Here is a 12,078-nt window from a genome sequence, read left to right on the forward strand (position 1 = left end):
CACCTAAGAAAAACACGAGAGTGAAGGAAAAAACTACACAAAAGCATCTTCAGCTGCTCAAGAAAAAGAGCAGGCACTGTTTGGATAAATCAGAAGCTTTCCTCAGTCTGCAGAAGAAATCCTCCACTTGGAACACAAATGAGACATGTTAAAAACGTTAAGCCCGCGGCACTGGTGTAACCAAACGATACGCTTTTCAAACTCGGCCAACAGCGCTGTCAGCATGTCTCATCACACAATGTGGGTCTGGGGCTCGGCCAGGTGCGATTTCTGTGCGCCGGAGCCGCAGCGAGAAAAACCACGCTTCAATCTTTTTACAAAAGATCACAGGTGATTTACAGCGATCCATAGCAGCTCGACAGTCCAACAAAACACTCCCAAATGTATCTTGTGGCTTCAAGTTTCTTCCCCTACTTGAGCAACAGTTTCAAAGAAAGCTCACAGCATCAATCTGCCAAATTGAATTATAATGCAAATCGAAATTACACGTTTAGTTCTTTAACATGAATTAAAGGGTTCTGGTAAAGTGCCAATAATTTATGAAGACCATTAATTAACTCCCACCAGAAACAGCAGTTATGCTATGATATTTATGGAATTTTTAACCCATTTATGGACACACAGTAATAATGTACCACTTGTCATTTGGCTGGTCCCACAAAACTGATGCTAGTTTCACCAATGATAAAAGCAGAAACATATCTGTCGTAATGAACTTTGGTCAGCTGTGAAACCATCAGTCAGTGATGCAAGTCTTCATGAATAAGCCATGAACCTGAGCACAGAAGCTGCATTTTAAAAAATCGTGCCTCGCAACACTAAAAATGGCAGCGTTATTAGTTCATCTCTCAAGAGATACAGGACTGAATGCCAGCGCAGACCCCCGAGGCATTCATTTTCAGCAATTACTAACCGCAGCATATTCAGTGCTCCCTACAAAGTGCGCAGGGATCCATTTATCACCTGGCTTTACTGTGCCATCTGGACACTGGGCTGTTTGTCTTTTAAAGTGAAGCCATTACTGGAAGGATGAGCTGTAATATACATCTAAATTAATCATCTAACCTAATGAATTGGTGATCGACTCATATAATGTGCTTTCAATTACATAAGGGGATTGAAAAATCTAATTAGTGCCGTTCAAAAGTAGGATGTTACAAAACGGTCTGATCGGAACAAATCCAGGCTTCGCATGTGTTAAAACAGCGTATATTGGTCAGGAAGTGAGGTCGCGGCTCATTCCGCTCAAGCTTACAGTCAAGGGCCTGTTACAAGCTGAAAATATCAAATGACAACCAGAGAAAGAGGAAGATGTTTTATGCATTCCATCAGAGAGAGACAGAGCATTCAGATGTAACTTGCAGGAAATGTTCAAAATGCATGAATTTCCTTAGAATGGGGTAATGAGAGAAAGAAAAGGACAAATATGCATATTTAATAATTAGAATCTCACCGTGCAGCGATGCATTTTGAGATATTTGCTTTAAAAGTTCACTTCAAAGTCACATGATACAGACTCACAACCATATTTGTTAACAGTACTAACAAATTGTCATGTTTATGCAACAGCTACACGTTATAATTGAATAACCAATGTCAATTCTATTTTCTTTTGAGAGTTCAATTTAATCTGTCAATTCTTACTTATTTTCCTGATAATTTATTCACCTCCATGTCATCCAAGTTGTTTGTGCCTTTATTCTTCAGTCACAAAGAAATTAAGTTTTTTGAGGAAAACATTCCAGGATTTTTCTCCATAATAGTGGACTGCAATGGTGGCCAATAGGGTGAAGGTCCAAATTGCGGTTTCAATTAAGCTTCAAAGGGCTCTACACAATCCCAGGCGAGGAATATGGGTCTTATCTAGCTAAGCGATCGGTTATTTTCTTAAAAAAATAAACATTTATAAAGTTTTTAGCCACAAATACTCCGATTTAAAAGGTAGGGAAGAGTGAAAAACTGCATCTCATTTTTTCCTGCAACTTAAAAATCATCCAATATCGTTGTTTTACCTTTTTTGTAAAGGGCGTTTGCTTTGTAAACACTGGGTCGGTACTTTTGCCAACATCACATGTGCGTAATCACGTAATGCGTGAGGTCAAGCTAGTGCAAAATGTGCATTTGTGGTTAAAAAGCACAGAAATTTGTATTTTTCTTAAAAAAAATGGCCCATCGTTTCGCTAGATAAGACCCTTATTCCTTGGCTAGGATCATGTAGAACCCTTTGAAGCAGCATTGAAACTACAATTTGGACCTTTAACCCCTTGGCCACCATTGAAGTCCACTGTATTTTCTTTTCGACTGAAAAAAGAAAGACTGAAAAAAGAAAAAAGAACTTCTCCTTTAACTGACAACAGCTTCGTAAAGTCACCAAAACCAAAGAAGCAAACAGTGAACGTACCCTGTACTTAACCATGACTGACAACCCTGAATTCAGCCTAAGGTGATGGATCTTATGATGAAAAAAAAAAAAAAATGCCCAGGTCATGTTTGTCCCCAAAATTAAAAGAAAAGAAAAAAACATTTATTTTTTAATAATAATAAATCATTTTATTAAATATATTTTCCAGAAAATTGATTGATTGAGTGATTGCACATATTCCACCCAAATTCCTATTATGAGAAAAAAAAAATCCTTTTTTCCCCCACTATAAAACAAAAAATTATTTTGGGTCACACAATGCTTGGCCATAACTGACATTTAAATTGTAAATTACATTTATAAAGTATTTACGTTGTTTGTGTTGAATCTACTTTTTGCTGCCATTTATAAAAAAGTTAAAATTAAAAAAAATAATGTCACAGTGCAAATAAACCCTAAAGGGATAGTTCACCCAAAAATGAAAATTCTGTCATTAATTCCTTACCCTCATGATGTTCCAAACCTGTAAGACCTTCGTTAGTCTTGGGAACACAAATTAAACTATTTTGGATGCAATCCAAGAGCTCTCTGGCATAAACAGCAATGCAACTGAAATGAAAAATGAAAACCACTGATGTCACACGGACTATTTCATCGATGTCCTTGCTACATTTCTGGACCTGGGAACAATTTAGTTGCATTGCCGTCTATGCAGGGTCAGAGAGCTCTGGGATTTCCTTAATTTGTGTTCCAAAGACAAACAAAGGTCTTACGGATTTTGAACAACATGAGGGTGAATAATTAATGACAGAATTTTCATTTTCAGGTGAACTAACCCTTTAATAGCCTTCAAACTATTTTCTTTCACTTTCATTTTTTGAGGCGAAACATGACCCACTATTATTCTTTGAACAGTCTTTGACAACAGGCATCTCATTAAGCCAACAACTTTCATTTTGAATGAAACACGGATGCACAACCACAGCGAGCTTTCCAAACATACAGGAATTACTCGTCTGAACAGATCACTCACCTTCCCTTGGTTTACAAAGCCATGCTTTTCAGCGATCCGGCTAGCTTCCTGCTCTCCCCCGGTGATGTGGACGGCCCATGTGTTAGTGTAAACCTTCTGTCCAATGGATGGCCGTGGCCCAGAGGTCACAAGAATCAGTAGTGTACCGAGCGTCAATGAGGCAAGCCTGAGATCCATCAGACACAATGGAGGGAACCAAGGCAGGAGTTCCTGATGTCACCAAGTCCGTCAACACAGCGGCCCTCTGCTATATCCGTGCTGTCCTGGGCACAAGTAAAGACAGAGCCGAGGAAGAGAGATGGACTCACAAGGGTTCAGGAATCACCTGGGGAGGGAAGGGAAACAGACGGAGGATTGCAAAATGAGTCAGTTGAGGATATGAATCACAGATGAGCTTTAATACCACTGAATTGACTAACTGATTAAAAATTAACTGCACACCCAAACAAACAAAGTTTCATTTTGCTGGTGAGAGCTAAATGCAGGGGTTCAATTCCAATCATTTGCAGGACCTTAGTCACATTTTATTTGAGGCAAATGTAAGGCTGTGAGGAGGAAGTACATTTCATTTAACGTCAAGTCAAAGTCAGCTTTATTGTCAATTCTGCCACATGTACAGGACACAGAGAATTGAAATTGCGCTACTCTCAGACCCTTGGTGGAGAGTAACGCAATTTCCCAGACGTCTATCTGGGATCACAAAATAATAAACTACTAGTTAAGAGTTTTTGGACCATAAAAACATTGATCAAGAAACATTTTTAATTATAATTATCAATATTTTAAACAGCTGAGTATTTTTTTTATTAGGATTATTTGATGAAAAGAAAGATCAGCATTTATCAGAAATAAAAAAAAAACCTTTTGTAACATTATACACTATACCATTATAGTAGAAGAGAGGTGAAATTATAGAAATTAATATTTTTATTTACCCATTCAAAAAAACTCTACTCAGCTGTTTTCAACATAATAATAATAATACTATATTATTATTAGTAGTAGTAGTAGTAGTATAATAAATGGGTCAAAGACCCAGGGTCTCAGGGTCTAGGGTTTAAGCATAAAAACAATAAGTGTAATACTGTTTAAAATGGTTGTTGTTTTTCCAAAAAAAAAAATGAAAAAAGTTCTTTAATTTAATTGCATTTTTGTTTTTGTTTTTCTGAGCAAAAATAAATATCATACATTTTCCCTAATTTACAGAAGACACCCACTAAATCTAATCTTGTCAGGCATATTCACAACAAAAATCAATTTATGACATTAAAAGATGACTTTCTTTCACCCCAAATACTAATTAGTTGTAATTCTACATTTTTAAAATTTGCCACTATCCTAGGTTTTGCCCATTTGTCGGTACGAATATTTTACTAATTTAAAACACAATAAAATTTTATATGCTTCTGTATTCTTTTATATATTTTAATATGTACAAATCAGAATAAGCATGTTGTTTGAATTTTTACATAAATATTGTGTTACACTGAATGACAATGTAACATTATTTCAACCAAATTTTGACATTTTATTCTCCAAAAATGTATCTGAAACCTTAAAAGTAGACACTTCACTTACATTCAATGTGCTTACTATGGACACAAAATCACTTTTTTAAATTGCTTTTCACATGGACATCTTAATGTCTTTGACCCAAATGTTTTTGAGCAGCAAATCAGAATATTAGATTTATTTCTGTAGGATCATGTGACCGGAGTAACGATGCTAAAAATTCAGCTTTAAAAATCACATGAAAAAATTACATTTTAAAATATCTTAAAATAAAAAAGTTATTTTAAATAGTAAAAATATTTCAAAATTGTAACATTTATGCTGTACTTTGGATCAAATAAATGCAGGGCTGGTGAGCAGAAGAGACTTCTTTAAAAAAATAAAAATCTAAAATCTTTCCAGGATACATGAGCTGTGAATAATAAAGGGTGTGCACCTTAAAGATTTTCGGGAATCAGAAGTCATTTGTTTTCAAGTAGACTTGACAAGTTGAGGTGACTTGAGCAACAGCAAATTTACGCAACTGTGCAGCATCATGACGTTCACATGATCTGCTGCCAGATACAGCTGCATATTCTAGCTGAGTATGAATGCAACAGTTCATATACTCTGCAACCTCTAGCAATTTAATTGCTATAAATGTAAACGCTTCTTTAGATGCACCATCTAAAAACCATGCAGAGCCAAATACTACTAGCTTAGACCCGACAGCCCAAACAAACAGACGAAGTTTCAATTTCACAAATGAAAAGGAACGGATGCTTTCTGACTTCTATAAGTGATGTGCCAAGTCATCAACTTTGCTGGTAAGCCACCAGTAAACCGAAGATGGGAGGGAGGACAGCTGACTTACTCTTGTACAGAAACATTCATCAACTTCCATGCTCAGTTATGACAGACTGTAGTCTCTGTGCAAAACCATCCCAACGGCCATCACTTCTCCTCTCTTATGACTAAGCAAATGCTGATGCAAGATTCTTGTTGATTTCAGGCTCAACTTGCCATAAACTTAAGCTGGTGATTATTGAATAAAGCTGCATATTCAATTGACCCTCCGTTTCGTCCATTTTCAGAAACCACTTTCATTACTGCTGGGATGGGTTGGCTTATTTGATTTTATAGAAAAAAGAAAAATAACATTGCTTATCCTAAACAAGTCTGGAATGCTTCAGCAGAACTATCTGATGATTAAATGCACGTACGATAGGTGGAACGATTCATGCCAAGTCCGGTTGACCTGTCTACACTCTTAATGGCCCGTTTCGTAATCACATAAATGCTCGTTAGTGGACAAAATGGCTTCGTTTCAGTGTAAACAAGAAAGGCAATCAAAATTATGTCTCACGATCTGATAAGACAACTCATCTTTGGCTCACATTTGACAAAAAATAACTGCTGGCATTTCCTTCAGGACAGAGCTTTTTATTCTATTATTTCCGGGTTGGTTTAAATGACATGTCCTCTTTCACATGCTCTTAGATAATTAAGGTCATTACCACAATAACAACGTCAAAAGAATGCAGTCAGATGTGTTAAACTGCACTTCTTTGAAACCAAGATGCACTACCTGTTCTACCACAATTACCATCAGGAAGAAAATATACTGTGCTTTCTGTAACATTTCACATAAACACTTTTCCATTTTCAAACAATATGCCTTTTCTTTTATGCCAAAACCATTAGGATAAGTAAAGATCATGTTGCATGAAAATATTTTGTAAATCTCCTATCGTAAATATTTTAATTATTTTTGATTAGTACTTATATTAGAACTTAATTTGGACAACTTTAAAAGGTGATTGTCTCAATATGTGATATGTTTTTCAATATGTGGTCCAGGGCCACATATGCATCTAAAAGTCAACTTTTAACAAACAAACAAAATTAATGATGTTTACAATAAAAGGTATACAAGGAAATCAACCTGCATTTAAAATTTCAGCTTTGAACGCGCACAACAGTAAAAAACAAAAATGCAGGCATGAAGTCTGTAATTGTATTACAAGTTTAGTACACTAATTCTGCTTTACTGTATAGCAAACTGCTTACAGCAGTTTTGATCAACACGAATTAGTAAACACTGTTTATGACAACACAAATATATTGTTACAAAGCTTTGACAACCAAGCCAACACATTCTACACATGCATGAACAAATCTAGACTACATATTCATAATAACATAATTTTCAAAGAATTTAACAAGCATTTTGCAAAAATCAAATAAAGTAAAATAAAAAAACTAAAGTAAAATAACAACACTAACAGCAAACATGAAACTAAACATCTGTTGACATGCTTTTTCTCACACACAGCAATTTACTTTAACTTGGTAATAGACTACAGGTCACCTAACCCCCTACACATTGTTTTTATCAGGTCGAGAGAAGAGAATAAAACATGATACTCACTGGAGCAATGAACGTGTGTCTAACCCAGATCAAGCAGGCTAAGGACTAAGCGAGAAGCGTAACTTTCCTGACAGCAATTTAAAGCTGTGGCAGCCCTGATTTCAAAGTACACCCACTCATGACATCACAACACGGTTAACACTTAACAGGGAAAGGAAACAGGCACAGAGATGTTTGACGGTAATTGTCGACCACTTGGAAAAAAATTAAATAAAAACCTTAAGACAGGATGTAAAATGTGGAACTGCTTTCCAAAAATGTTGAAGGGAAGCTAAATTTTCTCAGTCTGCTTTATACATGCAATCCATTCTAGTTTTCAAAACACAAGCGGATGCTTGTTCCAAAGAGACAAAGTTTGTTTCCTGGCAAGCATGCATTACACTGGAATTGGTAATGTCTGAAACATTAGTCTCATGAGGGAAAGGAATGAAAACACGAGCAATTTAACTACTTCGAGGGTAAGAAAAACAGCAGAAAAAGGAAATTTATTTTGACGTCGGGATCCATGCACTTTGTGCGTAAAGTTCACACTTTACATACAACAGAACACAACAGCCAGCACAAACTTATAATAGACAACAACCAAAAACTTTTCATAGAACTAACTTTTAGTGATCACTTTTAAACAGCTAGACTTAAATGTGCGAGAAAAGCTGTACTTTTTGAAAATGATATAACACACAATAATAAAATTAAATAACGCAGCAAGACAAATAAATTATTAATTTTACAAATTACACACACTACTATATGTGATACCCTGGAACACAAAACCAGCTGTTAAGGAGCATACATTGCATGGGTCAAAATTATCGATTTTTCTTTTATGCCAAAACTCATTAGGATGTTAAGTAAGGATCATGTTCTTGTAAATTTCCTACCATAAATATATCAAAACTTTTTTAAATTAGTAATATGCATTACTAAGAACTTCATTTGGACAACTTTAAAGGCGATTTTCTCAATATTTTGATTTTTTTGCATCCTCAGATTGCACATTTTTAAATAGTAATACAACCCATACATCAATGGAAAGCTTATTTATTCAGCTTTCGTATGATGTAGAAATCTCAATTTCAAAAATTGACACGTATGACTGGTTTTGTGGTCCAAAATATAACAAATACATCAAATTGTATTAAAAGTTAAAAGTGCCCAATTAACGTACAAGTGTCCAATGTCTTGATGTTATTTAAAAACTACAATAAAAAGGGAGGAGAGGGGGGTTACTATGACATTTGTTTTGCTTTAAAAACGTGTCTGTGTTGTCTGTCTTAAAAATTAATAACAAAATATGAAACCAATTGGTATCTAAATACTTTCAGGGAAAACTAACGTTACATGTTTTGTATCTGTAACGTTATTTATCGTGCTGTAACAGCTGTGTCTTTTCAAATAAGTCTAGTCTATAGAAAATGATAGTGTTATCAGAAAGGTGTATTCAAAAAGATAAAACACTCTTAAGTTTGTAGACTAGCATTTGTAACGTTACGGAACAAGTCATTAGCCATTTCAATACAAGACACAACAATCCTCACAGTACTTCCTAAGTGCTAAATGAATTTCTTACCTCAACAGCATCAGCGTCTAATCTTCCGTTTCCTTGGACACGACGTAAATCCACTAAACCTGTCCACGGACACGACGAAAAGTCCTCCGTGTTTGAGTGACCCGAAAACAAAGCTAAACTCTAGACGCCGACGAAGTAGTGTTGTCAAGAGGACAGACTCAAATGTCCTGACGTACTGGACTGTCCTAAAGTCCACGCGCACTCATCTACTGTACAATAGGGAAACTTTGCGATAGGTTTGCTTGCTCTGTCGCACGTAACGCGACGCTAAGACATCACTGAGACCCGGTTCGTCTGAGCCACCTTTGGACCGACACGCCAGCATAGTTACGGACGCATGCTAGAACGTTTCAAAACGGCGGAATCAAGTAAACAAACAAAATAGTAAAAAAAAAAAAATTACACCTCTATCCAGGGACTGGACTGGAGAGGCAGTCTACGCACTGCTTCTCAGGAAATACGTCAGAGATATACGCAACGAGAAGCGACGTCAGGACGCGTCTACTTGAGCGCGTGATGCGGTGTATGATTTGCGTGCGCCATCTGCTGGATACACATGCACAGTTCACTTCAGAGAAAAACTATTTTTTTAGATTAGTTAGGAAATTAGAAACAGATATAATGCATCATCAGCATAAACTACCAGTCAGAAGGTTTTAATGTTTTTTTTTTTTAAAGAATTCTCTTTTCTCTACTCACCAAGCCTGCATTTATTTGCTTAAAAGACAAGCTTGAAACATTTTTACTATTTAAAACGACTGTTTTCTATTTGAATATATTTTAAAATGATCAAAGCTAAATCTTCAGCATCATTACTCCAGTCTTCAGTGTCACATGATCCTTCAGAACTCAATAATACGCTGATTTGATGCTCAAGAAACATTTCTGATTATTATTACTATTATCAATATTTAAAACAGTTGAGAAACTTTTTTCAGGATTCTTTGATGAATAGAAAGATCCAAAGATCATCATTTATCTGAAATAAAAAGCCTTTGTAACATTATACGCAATACCATTCAAAAGCTTGGAGGAAAGAAATTATAGAAATGTATACTTTTATTTAGCAAGGTGCTTTAAATTGATCAAAAGTGATGATAAAGACATTTACAATATTACAAACGATTTCTATTTCAGATAAATGCTGTTCTTCTGAACTTTCTATACATCAAAAACACCTGAAAAATTTCTACTTATGGTTTCAACATAATAATATTAATAATATTTTTTAAGCAGCAAATCAGAATATTGGAATGATTTCTGAATGATCGTGTGACTGGAGTAATGATGATAAAAATGCAGCTTTGAAATCACAGGAATAAATTACATTTTACAACATATTAAAATAGAAAACAGCTATTTTAAATAGTAAAAATATTATTATTTTTATTTTGCTGTACTTTGGATCAAATAAATGCAGGCTTGGTGAGCAGAAGAGACTTTATTAAAAAAAATTTAAATCCTACTGTTCAAAAACCTTTGACTGGTAGTGTAAATATTGTATAGGGGTGATTTTTTATATTTTATTAAAAGTTTGCAGGCTAGTGTCCATTCAAATTAAAGTTAACTTTCATATTTTTAACCATCTTGGCCAAATGAAGCATCTGTTTAAACCAAAATAGTGCTCACTTCATTGTGGTAATTTGTTTCAATAAAAAAAAAAAACAACTATGATATCTGGCTTTAAAATGGTGATTTTAAGATTTTGTCCAATAAATTTAAAATATGCAAATGAGAACATGAAAAATGACCCATGCAATACATTTTATATATATATGATCTGTCAATTTAACATAAAAATATAGTAATATATAGTAATAAAGTATTGACGTAATTAAGACTGGTTTGTTTGTTTTGTCTATTTTTAAAATCATATGCATTTTTCCACTTTATATTCTTCTTTTAGAGTTTCTCCAACCTTACAGACATTCAAAAAAATAAAAAAATAAAATAAATTAAATTAAGTACGAAATCTAAATATCTTTCAAAGTACTACAGTGTCATGTTCCCTGCACCTTCTTCCCTATTCTTCAAAGCAAAAGCCTATGGGCGAGACTTCTGGTTCATAAGCCGCAATAGGGAAATAATGAGAAGAATAACAACGTGCAGTAAATGGCAAAACTGTTTGCACAACCAACTAGTGTGTTCATAATTAAGATAACACATTTAAATAATATGCTAAGACACACCAATCTGCAATATTAAGCGGTTTTGTTTTGTATATATATAGATGCTTCAATAATATGTTGCTGTATTCTGTATTATGCATTGTTTTGCTACAACTTTTGCAAACTGCATGCATAGTTCACATTTAAGCCAAAAAATGTGTGTTGGTTTTTTTGTTCACAGAATACAGTAGTCAATGATCAAAAAAGTTCAAAGTTGTCCTAAGACAAGAACAGGTATTGTTTTGGTTGTAGGACAGCTTTGATTAGGTTTTGATCCACTTCAAATGTTGACTACTACAGACTGCATTGAATCTTACCACTGGTAGGCCTATTTGACCATTCGTCTTTATTTTATAATGAACGTGATCATGAAACTCTCTGAGTATTTTAGAAAATTGAAATATGTTAATTTTAATATTAGGCCTAGGCACAACAGCCGTCTTCTTACCACTCCTCGAGTACTACAAAGAAGCAAAGCAGCCCTTCAACTTGGAATGCAAATTAGACGGGTAAGTGCGTTTTCTCTCTCGAGCGCCCATCAATTAGATTGAGAGCATCTACCCACAGCTGACTTAATGATCCAGCTAATGAAGCTCCCGAAGCCCAAACTCATTATGGTCATGTCAAACGGGATCACGTTTCAAAGTGTAGATTTCATATTTCCCCGCTTGCTTGTCATGATGGTAATATTCAAGCATCGTTGGTTTGATGACCAAAGGTCAAGCTATGTTTTATTTGTCAGTAGTGTTTGTGAAAGGCAATGCAATGGACTGATAATTCATTATGTAGACGGACAGTTTGTTAGCTAACTATATTGGAGTATTAATGCATTAGAAACTTTCTGAAAATCTTTTGCCACCTAACCCAAATGAAAAGCTACAGTTGTCTGCAAAAACACTGCTTGATATCTTTTTTTTATTGGGGAAATGCATTTAACTTACTTAAAGGAATAGTTCATCCAAAACTAATCATTTGTTTGTTTCTACACTTGAACAGATTTTGATCCTCTGCAGTGAATGGGTG

This window comes from Garra rufa, chromosome 3, assembly GCF_049309525.1.
Source record: "Garra rufa chromosome 3, GarRuf1.0, whole genome shotgun sequence".
Lineage (NCBI taxonomy): Eukaryota > Metazoa > Chordata > Actinopteri > Cypriniformes > Cyprinidae > Garra > Garra rufa.